Genomic DNA, 14,735 nt, shown 5'->3' on the forward strand with positions numbered 1-14,735 from the left:
CCACACCAAGTAAGGTTATGGCCTTGCACTCTCTTTTTGGGTTCTCTTCTGTATTGCTTGGGAGAGTACTAGGAGGAGTTTCAGTGACTCTTTTACTCAGCTGGCCCACTTATGCCTCCAAATTTCTAATGGAGGACCTTGTTTCATTTATGAAACTTAAAGTGGCCTTAGATAGATCAGAGACTATATTTGCTAACCTAGATGGATTCTGCTCAGAATTCTCTGTCTGTTGCTGAGAGGATGATGGAAAAGGCTTGCTATTTCTAAACCTGTTTCTTCCACCATTATTAAAGCCTTGTTGAGGCTTTTGTTGATCCTTCCATGAGAAATTTGGATGATTTTTCCATGAGGGATTATAGGTGTTTCCATAGGGTTCTCCCATGTAATTCACCTCTGCTATTGCAGGGTTCTCAGGATCATAAGCTTCTTCTTCAGAAGATGCTTCTTTAGTACTGTTGGATGCAGCTTGCAATCTATTCAGACTCTGAGAAATCATATTGACTTTCTGAGTCAATATTTTATTCTGAGCTAATATGGCATTCAGAGTATCAATTTCAAGAACTCCCTTCCTCTGAGGCGTTCCATTACTCATAGGATTCCTTTCAGAAGTGTACATGAACTGGTTATTTGCAACCATGTCAATCAGTTCCTGAGCTTCTGCAGGTGTTTTCTTTAAGTGAATGGATCCACCTGCAGAATGGTCCAATGACATCTTTGATAATTCAGACAGATCATCATAGAATATATCCAGGATGGTCCATTCTGAAAGCATGTCAGAAGGACACTTTTTGGTCAGTTGCTTGTATCTCTCCCAAGCTTCATAAAGGGATTCACCTTCTTTCTGTTTGAAGGTTTGAACATCCACTCTAAGCTTACTAAGCTTTTGAGGAGGAAAGAACTGGGCTAAGAAAGTCGTGACCAGCTTATCCCAAGAGTTCAGGCTATCTTTAGGTTGAGAGTCCAACCATATTCTAGCTTTGTCTCTTACAGCAAACGGGAAAAGCATAAGCCTGTAGACCTCAGGATTAACCCCATTGGTCTTAACAATATCACAGATCTGCAAGAATTCAGTTAAGAACTGAAAAAAGGATCTTCTGATGGAAGTCCATGAAACTTGCAATTCTGTTGCATCAGAGAAACTAATTGAGGCTTTAGCTCAAAATTGTATGCTCCAATGGTAGGGATTGAGATGCTTCTTCCATGTAAGTTAGAATTTGGTGCAGTAAAGTCACCAAGCATCTTCCTTGCATTGTTGTTGGGTTCGGCCATGTTTCCTTCTTTTTCGAAAATTTCTGTCAGATTTTCTCTAGAGAGTTGTGCCTTAGCTTCCCTTAGCTTCCTCTTCAGAGTCCTTTCAGGTTTAGGGTCGGCTTCAACAAGAATGTACTTATCCTTGTTCCTGCTCATATGAAAAAGAAGAGAACAGAAAAGAAAATATGGAATCCTCTATGTCACAGTATAGAGATTCTCTTTTGTGAGTAGAAGAAGAGAAGAGAAAAAATTTGAACACAGGGGAGAAGAGGGGGTTCAAATTATGAGTAGAGGAGAAGTGTTAGTAGATAAATAAATAAATAGAAAGAGATGAGAGGGGGATGATAGGTGGGGATTTACACTGGTTCGGAATTCCACAAAATAATCCCGTTGTCAGTATAGTCCAAACCAATAGTTAATCCTCAAATCAAATTAAATTTTTAGGTTGTCACAAAGAACAATCCCCAATTAAGAAATAACCAGAGTATTTGGACTCCGGGTCATCTCCCTAGGAAACAATGAAGTGCATGCGTATTGGCTATGATGGGGTAAAAGGGGGTTTTGTTTATGAGATGGCAAGAAAGTAAACTGAGTGAATAAGTAAAGAAAGCAAAATAAAGAACTCTTGGCTAAGACTTGGGTACTTGAGATCACCATCCTAGTCAACAAACCAATTATTGACAATTATGAGAGGCCAACCCATTAAGTCTACTTCTCGAAGCCTTAAGTACGTAACATTTACTCCTAGACTTGAAGTATGTCAAATAGGCTTGATCACATCCACCCTTAAGTCCTAACCTACCTACTAATTGACTTAGTAGTGGGTTAGCATCAATGGGCTTCAAATTGATCACCAAGGGTTCTCAAATCACCAAATCCATTATGTCCAAAAACTCAAGATCACTCAAGTCCCTTGGCTTAGGCCAAGAGTTGACAAAACTACTCAAAAACTAAATAGAGAATTTCATCAAATACTTAGAATGCAATAAAAATCAGCATCATGAATTGCAAGAATACTAAAATCTATCACTATTAATTGCAAGAAAAGTGAGATCACAACTCAATTCATTAATTAAAGAAACATCAACATCAAAATTGTATTAAATGTAAACAAATCCAACATGAGTCATCATCACAAAAGAGAGCAAAATAGGAAACTGACCTAAAAACTAAGAGAATCAAGATGTAGAAATGAGAAATTATCAAAGAAACAAGATGAGATCAAGTAATTAAACATGAAATTAAGATAATCTAACCTAATCCTAACCTAATTCTAGAGAGAAGAGGGAGCTTCTCTCTCTAGAAAACTAACTAAAGGCTCATATTGGCTAAACTAATTGCTCCCCCTTTGCTTGGACTTCAATTCTGCATGAAATACACTCAGAAACAAGTTGGATTTGGGCCTGGGCAGCTCAGAAATCGCCCCCAGCGTTTTGCCTTCAAGTGGGCCACATGAGAGTATCGGCCTGTCCGCACCATGTGCGCGTGCGCGTCGACTGGAAAATTCTCAACCCGTGCGGACGCGGCATGTACGCGTTCGCGTCTATTGGTGAAACCACTTTTGCGCGTACGCGCCTGGTGCGCGTGCGCGTATTTTGGTGCATTCCCAATCTTTGTTTTTTCATGCATTCTCTCTTTTTGTATGCTTTTCTCCTCATTTCTTCCATCCAATACTTGCCTTATGAATCCTGAAATCACTCATCAAACACATCAAGGCATCGAATGGAATTAAATTGAATTAAAATCACCAATTTAGAGCCTAAAAAGCATGTTTTTACACTTAAGCAAAATTCAAGGGAGAATTACAAAACCATGCTATTTCATTGAATAAATATGAGAAAATGTGACAAAATCCCCCAAAATAAGCACAAGATAAATCACAAAATCGGGGTTTATCAAATCTCCCCACACTTAAACTAAGCATGTCCTTATGCTAAAATCAAGAAGAAGCAAAAGGGTATTAACATTTATTCAATGCAACTACTAAATGCAATCTATCTACATGATGTAATGGCTTAGTCAAAATAAATCAATCTCCAAGAATACGTATACAAGCAGAAGGGCCAAGGTATTAGCAATCAAGCAAACCACAATTGGATTGAATCATTGAAAGAGTTCACAGACTTGCAAGAAAAGATGATCATGGGTGGAAACATGTAATTGAGCGATCGAACCCTCACCGGATGTGTATCCGCTCTAGGCACTCAAGTGTATGGGGTTGATTCACTCAATTCTCCCCTACTCATGCTTTCCAAGATTTGTTTTTCATCTAATAATCAACAATTATTTTATGCATGCATACAAATATCATGAGGTCTTTCCCATAGGTTGTAATGGGGCTAGGGTCAAGGTAGGATGCATATGGTTAAGTGAACTAGAAATTCGAATCTTTGATTAACTTAAACTTCCCACCTGACCTATGACAACCTATACAATTCTAAACAAACCTAACTACCCATTCTTCACTTTTCTCACACACTCATGTATTCTCTTTTTAATCACCACACATATGCATTGACTTTTATTGAACTTCACTTTGGGGCATTTTGTCCCCTTTCTATTGCTTTTTTTTTTGGTAAAATATATACGAGAATATCAATGCATACGGTTTACACATGATTAATACATGAGCATGTACCCAATTCCCAAGATTTTTTCAACAAACACACTTTTATCTCTACTCCATGTTCGCAACTTCCCAAATTCAATTGATGAACACTCTCACTAGTCTAAGCTAATCAAAGATCCAAATTAAGGACATTTATTATTTTTAACTTAGGCTTGTAATGTGCTACAATTAAGAACAAATGGGTTAAATATAGGCTCAAAATTGGCTAGCAATGGAATATAAAAGGTAGGCTTATTTGGGTAAGTGAGCTATTTGAACAATGGCCTCAATCATATAAATGCATGTATACACAAATTAATGGACATAAAGAATCAAACAAATCAATGATTACAATCATAGGAGGAGAATAATGCACACAAGAGTGGAAGTAAGTTGTTATGTATGATGTAGCCACACAATTAAGCTCAATTCTCAGAAGCTTGTATTCTTAGCTCAAAACATGATCCACAACGCGTATAACTCAAGCAAGTTCTAAAAAAAAATTTTCAACCAATTGGGGTGGTGCCCTAAAAATGAGTTTCTTGAAAATTTTCATCATATTGACTAAGCTTATTCTAATGCAATATTGTGATTTAGAAAATTTTCAAAATTCTCCTAGTTTACCCCTTTTTCAATCAAAACACATTTCTTATATAAAAAGGGTTGACTAGATTTTTAGCAATCCATAAATTTTCTAATCACAATATATATATATATATATATATATATATATATATATATATATATATACTAAAAGTGTGAAACAACCAAAACAAGAGTATCCATAATAGCAAATATGTACAGTAATCCCAAAATAATCCAAAACATAAAGTGCGGAATAAAACAAAATAAAGTAGTAGCGAATAGAAATGGAAGTCTGAAAGTTCACCACATAAATGTAAACATTGGTCACGAACGGTGACCTCCCCACACTTTAGAATCAAGCATCGTCCTCGATGCTACTACTGAAGCTCGGGATGGGGGTCAACAATTGCACCAGGCTGTGGCTCATGCTCAGGCTGTAGGACTGGAGGCGGTACTGGCTGTGGCTCAGGCACTTGCTGTGGCTCTGGTACTGGCTGTCGCTCTGGAATGTCATGTTGGACCTCAGGAGGCTGCTGGACCTCAGTGGTGGTCTGCATCTTTGGTGGTGCCTCCTGCTGTGTCGGCTCCTCACTATGCTCCTCCTCCTAGTCCTACTCGTCAGAGGCGGGAGAGTCTGGAAGTGGAGGGAGCTCAATGCCCTGTGATGCGAATACCTAGTCTATGCAGTCAAGACGTCGCATGACACGACGCTCGAAGTGCACCATGAAGCGAAGAAGGTGCTGCACTAACAGATAAATCGGCTCAGGTGCTGCTGGTAGTGGTGGTAAGGATGCTGCGGCTGCTGTGGAGGAAGAGGGTTCTGCTGCTGCTGTGGAAGAAGAGGGTCTGGCTGCCTCAACTACCGCTCTAGCCCAAGAACGACGTCTGGTCGGGGGCTTCTCGTGCACCCATCCACCCCATGGAATAGTAACTTCTTTGTCGTCGTCATCTGGGGGTGGTGGTGTCACGTCATCGTCCTCCCACGGGACATCAGCTAGCTCACCTAAACTAGTAACCAGTGTAGGAAACGGTAGCAAGCCGCGAATATGAGCTCTCCACATGCTATGCCTAATCAGCTGGGGGAAATACACCTCTTTCCCTTCCATGACACACCCAATCAGAACTAGCATATCCATCGGAATCTCTGAGAAGTGAGTGGTAGGCAAGACATAGTGGGCAAATATCTGCTACCAGGTCCTAGCCTCCTTAGACAGATATGTAGATAGCATCCCCTTAGGCTTCTTGTTGTTCGAATCCATCACCCAGGGAGCGTCTGGTGTAGCAATCACGCGCTTAAGCGCCTCATAGTCAAAAGTCATGGAGAGGAGAGCTACCTCTTCCTGCTGGTAGGCACAAGTGTCAGGAGTACCAACTCTGCAAAGTAGTGCATCCCCTATAGCATCCTCAGTGATCATAATCTCTCTACACCTTAAGTGCACTGAATCCAAGTTCGCTCGGAAGAAGTTACAGTAAAACTCCTTAACCCATGAGATGTTAATCCTTCCTAAGTCCCTATCAACGAAATCCAATCCCAACTCCGAGATGCGGGAATTTATGGCACGCCTCACTTCATTGGGAAGGTTCAGCTTCTTCTCAATGTTCAGATTTTTCTTTTTATAACTGGAAAAGCGTAGCTCGCAATAGAGGTTGGAGAATTTGGTTGAATCAGTGGATGGGAGTAGTTGATTTTCTTTGTCTTCTTCATTTAGCGGATTATTGGCATAGTTAGCATATGCTGAGGGGGTAGAGGTTTTAGAGCGCTTCTTCTTTTTGGAAGTAGTGGCTATAGCTTTTCCTTTATCCGACATTCTGAAAAACAAAGATGATACAATATAAGCAGATAGCCAAATAGATATAAAGCACTCAAAGCAAAGCATACTCATGAAGTGGATAAAGAAAGGAGATTTCTTAGAAAGCAAGCAAACATAATTCAGAATTCAAACCAAACTGCAAACCAAGAATTCAAACCACATTTGCACATTACTCATTTACTAAGCCTAGGAAACACCATATCCAAAATAATGATCAAAAGAGTTAAGTTAAAAACCAAAAGAAGTTAGTTGGTTAAACAGGTTAAAGTTAGAAATCAGTTTGAAAATCAGTGATATGGTGATTACTAGCTCAATTTGAAAGGAATGCACAAAATATGGATGTAAGCACGTTCACAATCATGAAATGCAACAAGTCATTGATGATGAAATATGATATAGCTAGAAAGCAACTAATATGGAACAAACCATCAATCAATGCAATGATCACTAGAGTCAAATGAATTTGTGTTGGTGAAGTCAAATCATTAAAGAAAGAATCAATCAAGAAGTATCCAACATTAAATTCAGTAATGCATAAAAGTTACAAGTTGAGAAAAGAGTGAAAAAGCCTTACGGTCTATGTGGCTTAATGTCAATCATGCATGAACATGTGAATCAAATTAGCCCCACAGATTAAAAACTTTCAACTTGTATGTTTATGCCAAAGAGGCCTGATATTTTAAGGAAATCATAAGTGACGGTCAATTAGAAAATTCATTCAAACTATTCAATGCCTATACGCAAATCATCATGCATAACAAGCAAAGAGCATAAGCAAGACCAAAACTTGTCCCTGAAGATTATCCAAAACCATTTAGGTAACAAAGTGCTAATTGAACAACAATCATCAACTAGAAGTTGCTACATCCATCAAACAAGGTCAATTCAAGTACTATGGTTAAGAAAAATCCGGCAGCATTTCAGCAGCAAATTAGCTATTTTTCAAATTCAAACAGTCAAATTAGATTCTATATGAGTTCATCAACAATTAGAAACACAAAATCATATATATGAATTCATATGGATGTAACAGATAGCCAATAGTTTAGCAGCAAAGCAAATCAAACAGCACAAAGATTAGCAGCACTTGCTTCAATCAGCATTCTCTTCACCAATCAATCACAAGTAAGCAGCATCAACAGATTAAATGAACACAGAGTAATGCAACAAAATAGAGCAATTTCACATAGCAACAGAAATTTAAACAAGCCTAAATCCACTACTCAGCCCAGATTCGCTAACCACCTAAATCAAACTAAACTAACTAACTAAGCTAATCTAACTAAACTAATGTGATTAACAATAAGCAGTAAAAAGGAGGTAGAACAGGGGAGGGTATGGAATCTGGAATGCAGAACTGAACGGGGCAAATGAAGGGAAGGTGAAGTGAAGCGATAGTTCGACGTCACCGTGGAGCTCGCGCAGGCGACAATGGGGTCGCGGCAGTGCTTGTGGCGGTGCTGAGGCTGGCTGTGAGAGAGAGTAGAGACAGAGAGGGTCGAGTGGAAGAGAGGGAGTGAGGAAGAGGGGGTTGGGTGGTGACAGCGGCGGCGATGGTCGCGGGCCGCTCGCTGGAGGGCAGCCGGTGGTTGGTTTCTCAGAGGTGAGAGGTTGAAGATGGAGGGAAATGGAACGTTGGAGATGAAGTGGACGAATGGGGGTTGCGCGAATGTGCTAGGGCTTCACGTCCCTGGTTAAATGGGATTTTCAAATCCACGCGAGTGCGCACCATGCGCATCCGCGTGGGTGATAGAAATAGGGAAGTGGCGCGGAGGCGCCACACGCGCCTACGCGTAGATGGAAGAGTTCGGGATCGGCATGTACGCGTACGGTGCACATCCGCGCGGATGTGCTGGGCCAGAGGCACAAAAGAGGCCCAGAGTTGGCACAACTCTCGGTTCCTTTAGCCTGAGTGATGTTAAAACGCATCGACGCGGGCGCGCACTGTGCCCATTCGTGTGGATGGTACGAGTTTATGGAATAGGTGCGGAGGCGCAGAGTACGCCAACGCGTAAGCGAAGAAATAGGGAGTGGCGCGGACGCGTACAGCGTGCGTCCGCATGGGTTGAGACACAGAGTTGGCCCAAAAGTGGCACAACTCTCTGGTCCTTGGCCCAGATAGTTGAAATGAGCAGCCTACGCGCGCGCGCTTTGCCCTTGCACGTGGCTTGGTGTTTTTTTTTCTTTTCCAAAGAGCATCAAAAGTCCTCATAACTTTTCATCCTTCTCTAAAACTCTAAAACTAGCTAAGATGCAAGATTAAGCGCATTTTGAAACATAGGGGATTTTTCAAACAACTTGAGAAAACTTGCAATTCAAGCAAAAACTCAAATTCAAAGAATTATCCCTAATTAAAGCATAGGACGTATAGATACCTTAGCAATCAAAGCAAATACACTACAAAGTAAAGAAACTCTATACAATGGAACTCAATTCATTCATTCATTATATCTACAAGAGAATGGAAAGAGTTTACCATGGTGGGGTGTCTCCCACCAAGCACTTTTAGTTTAAGTCCTTAAGTTGGACATTGGGAGGCTTCTTGTCAAGGTGGCTTATGCTTGTATCCATCCTTGAACCTCCAAGAGTGCTTGTCCTTCAATCGGTTGTCAGAAGTTCCAACCTTCTTCATTAAGCTTTGGTGAGGTCCTCTCCAAGACGTGAGCTCCCGAAATTGACTATCATAGGATAATCCAGGATCCCATATCTTGTCCTCGCACCCATCATCTAGTTGATTGCCTTGACTTTGTCCGGGCGACGAGAAAATAGAATTCTCATGGAGGTACCAAACTACTCTCCTAGACCCATTTAATTGAGCATTACACCAATCCATACTCTTCAATTTTGAGCTTCCCACCATAATGAGCCTAGATTTAGAACGCCAACCACTAAACATCTTCCTCTTTTGCTTAATTCCACAAAGCGCCCTAAGTTGGCCATCCGTTTCAAGCAAACCATACTCAAGTGGGATAACAGAGCTGAGAGTTAGAAGTTTTACCCACTCAAGTGGAGGATTGGATGACGAACTAGGTGGAGGGGTTCCCAAAGATCTTGATAAAGCATACTCTACTCCCGTCCATCCTCTTCTAGAGGTTTCCACCACTTGGCAAGGTTCTTCAAGTTCCTCCTCATGCCAAGCTTCCTCAAGTTCACATTCTTCTTCACTAATTCCTTCTATTTCTTTCCCATCACTCTCATCATAGATAGGAGGTATAGTGAAATCTACCTCATCATCAAGTCTAGGCATTTTGGGGAAGGACTCTTCAAACTCGAAAGGATCATATGTTGATTTGGAATCATCAAAGATAGGAGTGCTTGTTGCTTGGAATACTTCTCCCAGTTCTTCACCCTTAGTAGGTCATGGAGGTTTCACGTCTTCCTCAACCTTGCTTTCTAATCCACTGGGGGAAGGTTCAACAAGATCGTCAAGGGGATTGACCAACATGGGCAAAAAATCACTAGTGATGGAATCCACTTCTTGATCAATTTCCTTCAACTCTCTGTTTACTTCCGCAACATTACTCTTCTCTTCAATATCCCCTCCAATTTTCTTGGAAGAGGGTTCTTCAATTCGAGATTCCTTTATGTGCTCAACGTATCCTAAACATCCATCCACTACTTTCTTTTGTTCGCTAATCTTTATCTTCTCCTCTTGTTGCCCTTCTTGCTTCAATTCTTCTTCCTCACCATGGAGCTTCAAGTTCATATCCTCACTAAGCTCCTTGATTGTTTCTCTACATTCAATAATGGGAGTACTTAGGGTGCATGAACTTAGGTGGGAGGTTAGGTGATTCACGGCTTCTACCATGCTAGCTATCTTTGCTCTTAGCTCCTTGATGAGCGGATATTTTATACGCTTTTTGGGGTTAATTTCATATAGTTTTTAGTGTGTTTTAGTTAGTTTTTAGTTTATTTTCAGTAGCTTTTAGGCAAAATTCATATTTCTGGACTTTACTATGAGATTGTGTGTTTTTCTATGATTTCAGGTATTTTCTGGCTGAAATCGAGGGAGCTGAGCAAAAATCTGATTCAGGCTGAAAAAGGACTGCTGATGCTGTTGGATTCTGACCTCCCTGTATTCAAAGTGGATTTTCTGGAGCTACAGAACACCAAATGGCGCGCTTCCAATTGCGTTGGAAAATAGACATCCAGGTCTTTCCAGCAATATATAATAGTTCATACTTTGCTCAAGAATAGATGACGTAAACTGGCATTCAATGCCAGTTCCAAGCTGCTGTCTAGCGTCCAGCGCCAGAAACAAGTTAGGAGTTGGAGTTCAACGCCAGAATTGGATCCAAAGCTGGCGTTGAACGCCCAAAACAGCCCTATGCATGTGAGAAGCTTTAGTCTCAGCCCCAGCACACACCAAGTGGGCCCCAGAAGTGGATTTCTGCACCATCTATCATAGTTTACTCATTTTCTGTAAACCTAGGTTACTAGTTTAGTATTTAAACAACTTTTAGAGATTTATTTTGTATCTCATGACATTTTTAGATCTAAACTTTGTAACTTTTGATGGCATGAGTCTCTAAACTCCATTGTTGGGAGTGAGGAGCTCTGTTGTGCCTCGATGAGTTAATGCCAGTATTTCTGTTTTCTATTCAATCATGTCTGTTCCTATCTAAGATATTTATTTGCGCCTTATTATGATGAATGTGATGATCCGTGACACTCATCACCATTCTCAACCTATGAACGTGTGCCTGACAACCATCTCCATTCTACATTAGATTGAATGAGTATCTCTTAGATTCCTTAATCAGAATCTCCGTGGTATAAGCTAGAATCCATTGGCAGCATCTTTGAGAATCCGGAAAGTCTAAACCTTGTCTGTGGTATTCCTAGTAGGATTCTGGGATTGGATGACTGTGACAAGCTTCAAACTCGCGAGTGCTGGGCATAGTGACAGATGCAAAAGGATAGCGAATCCTATTCCGGTATGATCGAGAACCTACAGATGATTAGCCGTGCGGTGACAGCGCACCTGGACCATTTTCACTGAAAGGAAGGATGGTAGCCATTGACAACGGTGATCCTCCAACACACAGCTTGCCATAAAAGGGACGTGCGTGCGTGAGGAAGAAGATAGAGAGAAAGCAGAGATTCAAAAGGCAAAGCATCTCCAAAACTCCAACATATTCTCATTTACTGCATAACAAGTAACCTTTAATTCATGCTCTCTTGTTCATTTGCAAGTCAATTGATAGCCACTAATTAATATCCTGACTAAGAGTTGCAAGATAACTATAGCTTGCTTCAAGCCAACAATCTCTGTGGGATCGACCCTTACTCACGTAAGGTATTACTTGGACGACCCAGTGCACTTGCTGGTTAGTTGTGCGAAATTACATAGTGTGAAGTAATTTTCGTTCACCAAGTTTTTGGAGACTCAGTATATGGAGACTCATTCAGCTCCTGTCTTGATCACCTGAAACTAGTTCTGAAAAGATGCCAAGAGACCAACTTGGTTTTAAACTGGGAAAAATGTCACTTTATGGTGACTGAAGGGATTGTCCTTGGGCATAAAATTTCAAACAAGGGAATAGAGGTGGATCAAGCAAAAATAGAGGTAATTGAAAAATTACCACCCCCTGCCAATGTCAAGGCAATCAGAAGCTTTCTAGGGCATGCAGGATTCTATAGGAGGTTTATAAAGGATTTTTCAAAAATCGCAAAACCTCTGAGCAATCTGCTAGCTGCTGACACGCCATTTGTGTTTGACACAGAGTGTCTACAGGCGTTTGAAACGCTGAAAGCCAAGCTGGTCACAGCACCAGTTATTTCTGCACCAGACTGGACATTACCATTTGAGCTAATGTGTGATGCCAGTGATCACGCCATTGGTGCAGTGCTGGGGCAGAGGCATGACAAGCTTCTGCACGTCATTTATTATGCTAGCCGCATTTTAAATGATGCCCATAAGAATTACACAACCACAGAAAAAGAATTACTTGTAGTGGTTTATGCCATTGACAAGTTTAGATCATACTTGGTAGGATCAAAGGTGATTGTGTATACCGACCATGCTGCTCTCAAATATCTACTCACAAAGCAAGATTCAAAACCCAGGCTCATAAGATGGGTGTTGCTTCTGCAAGAGTTTGATATAGAAATAAGAGACAGAAAAGGGACAGAGAACCAAGTGGCTGATCATCTGTCCCGGATAGAGCCAGTAGAAGGGACGTCCCTCCCCTCTCCTGAGATCTCTGAGACTTTTCCGGATGAGCATTTATTTTTCATTCAGGAAACACCATGGTTTGCAGACATTGCAAACTATAAAGCTGCAAGGTTCATACCCAAAGAGTACAACAGGCAACAAAAGAAAAAATTAGTTACTGATGCAAAGTACTACTTGTGGGATGAACCCTATCTCTTTAAGAGATATGCAGACGGGATAATCCGGAGATGTGTGCCTAGAGAAGAAGCATAGAGGATCCTATGGCATTGCCATGGATCACAATATGGAGGCCATTTCGGAGGTGAGCGAACAGCCACCAAGGTCCTCCAATGTGGCTTCTATTGGCCCACACTCTATAAAGATTCCCGAGAGTTCGTACGTAACTGTGACAGTTGCCAAAGAGCTGGTAATCTGCCTCATGGTTACGCCATGCCTCAACAAGGAATCTTGGTGATTGAGTTGTTTGACGTATGGGGAATTGACTTCATGGGACCTTTTCCACCATCATACTCAAACACTTATATTCTGGTGGCCGTTGACTACGTATCAAAATGGGTAGAGGCCGTTGCCACACCCACCAATGATACTAAAACAGTGCTGAAGTTCCTCCAGAAATATATCTTCAGCAGGTTTGGGGTCCCTAGAGTACTAATCAGTGATGGGGGCACTCACTTCTGTAACAAACAGCTTTACTCTGCCATGGTCCGGTATGGGATTCGCCACAAGGTGGTGACTTCATATCATCCACAGACTAATGGACAAGCTGAAGTCTCTAACAGAGAGCTAAAAAGAATCCTAGAACGGACTGTAAGTACCCGTAGAAAGGATTGGGCAAGAAGCTTGGATGATGCTTTGTAGGCATACAAAACAGCATTCAAGACTCCTATAGGGACCTCTCCATACCAACTTGTGTATGGTAAGGCATGTCACCTGCCCGTGGAACTGGAACATAAAGCCTACTGGGCAACCAGATTCTTAAACTTTGATGCCAAATTAGCTGGAGAAAAAAGATTGCTCCAGCTAAATGAACTAGAGGAATTCAGATGCACTGCTTTCGAAAATGCCAAGCTTTATAAAGAAAAATAAAAAAAATGGCATGACAGGAAGCTGTCATCTAGAATCTTTGAACCAGGACAAAAAGTTCTGTTGTTTAACTCTAGGCTCAGGCTATTCCCCGGGAAACTGAAGTCCCGGTGGAGGGGACCATATGTGATTACAAGTGTATCACCATATGGTTATGTGGAGCTTCAAGATATTGATTCTGATAAGAAGTTCATTGTTAATGGACAGAGAATCAAGCACTATCTTGAAGGCAATGTTGAGCAAGAGTGCTCAAGGCTGAAGCTAGATTAAAAGCTCAGCAAGGTCCAGCTAAAGACAATAAAGAAGCGCTTGCTGGGAGGCAACCCAGCCATTGGGCATCACTTCCTCTAAGCATTTTGCCCTATTCTTGATTTTATTTGTTTATATAAAGTTCATTGATCCTAAGGTAAAGAGTCAATTGTATAAGTTCACAGGGTTACAGAAGGATTCTGCACGCAAAACAGAGAAAAATAGCTCACTGGCAAGAAAACGCCAGTAAAAGTCTGTTTTGGGCGTTGAACGCCAGTAAGGATAGCCATCTGGGCGTTGAATGCTAGAAAGAAGCTCTTTCTGGGCGTTTAATGCCAGATTTACAACGTTCTGGGCGTTCAGAAAAATGGTCAGTAACAAAGGACTTCCTGGCGTTCAACGCCAGAAATAAGCAGCAGCTGGGTGTTAAACGCCCAGGAGAAGCAGCATTTGGGCGTTGAACGCCCAAAACATACAGCATTTGGGCGTTCAAACGCCAGGATGGTGGGGAGGAGGTAAATTCGTTTTTTTTTTTCATATTTTTCATTCTAATTCTAATTTTCATGTTCCAATTCATGATTTCTTGCATAAACATGTTAAGAACCCTGATTTCTAGAACCCCTAATTTCTAAAAACCCTTCTTTAAAAATATTAAATGTATCTTAATCCATAAGCACAAATCCTTTTTTCAATCTAACTCAACTCTTTTTCAAAATGTTCAAAATAAATCCCTCTCTTTTCATTCAAAAATCTTTTCAACTGAGCAATATCTTTTTCAAATCTCCATACTATCTTTTTCAAAATTTCAAATCTATCTTTTTCAAATATCTTTCATATCTTTCTAATTTTAAATCATATCTTTTCTTATCATATTTTTTTTCTAAAAATAATATCTTCTATCTTATCTTTCTCCCTATTTTTCGAAAACCCACCCCCCTCTCCCTTTAAATATGGGTTCGGCCTCCCTCCC

At 40.8% G+C, this 14,735-nt stretch overlaps 1 non-coding gene across 1 annotated transcript; it reads left to right on the forward strand.

The window, feature by feature from the left end:
* Positions 1 to 766: 766 nt before the first annotated feature.
* Positions 767 to 874, forward strand: LOC148561733 (small nucleolar RNA R71). Its single transcript, XR_015887084.1, has one exon. It is a non-coding gene; the product is annotated as a small nucleolar RNA R71 (small nucleolar RNA).
* Positions 875 to 14,735: the final 13,861 nt, after the last annotated feature.

Source organism: Arachis ipaensis, chromosome B6, assembly GCF_059453495.1.
Source record: "Arachis ipaensis isolate K30076 ecotype BB chromosome B6, ASM5945349v1, whole genome shotgun sequence".
NCBI lineage: Eukaryota > Viridiplantae > Streptophyta > Magnoliopsida > Fabales > Fabaceae > Arachis > Arachis ipaensis.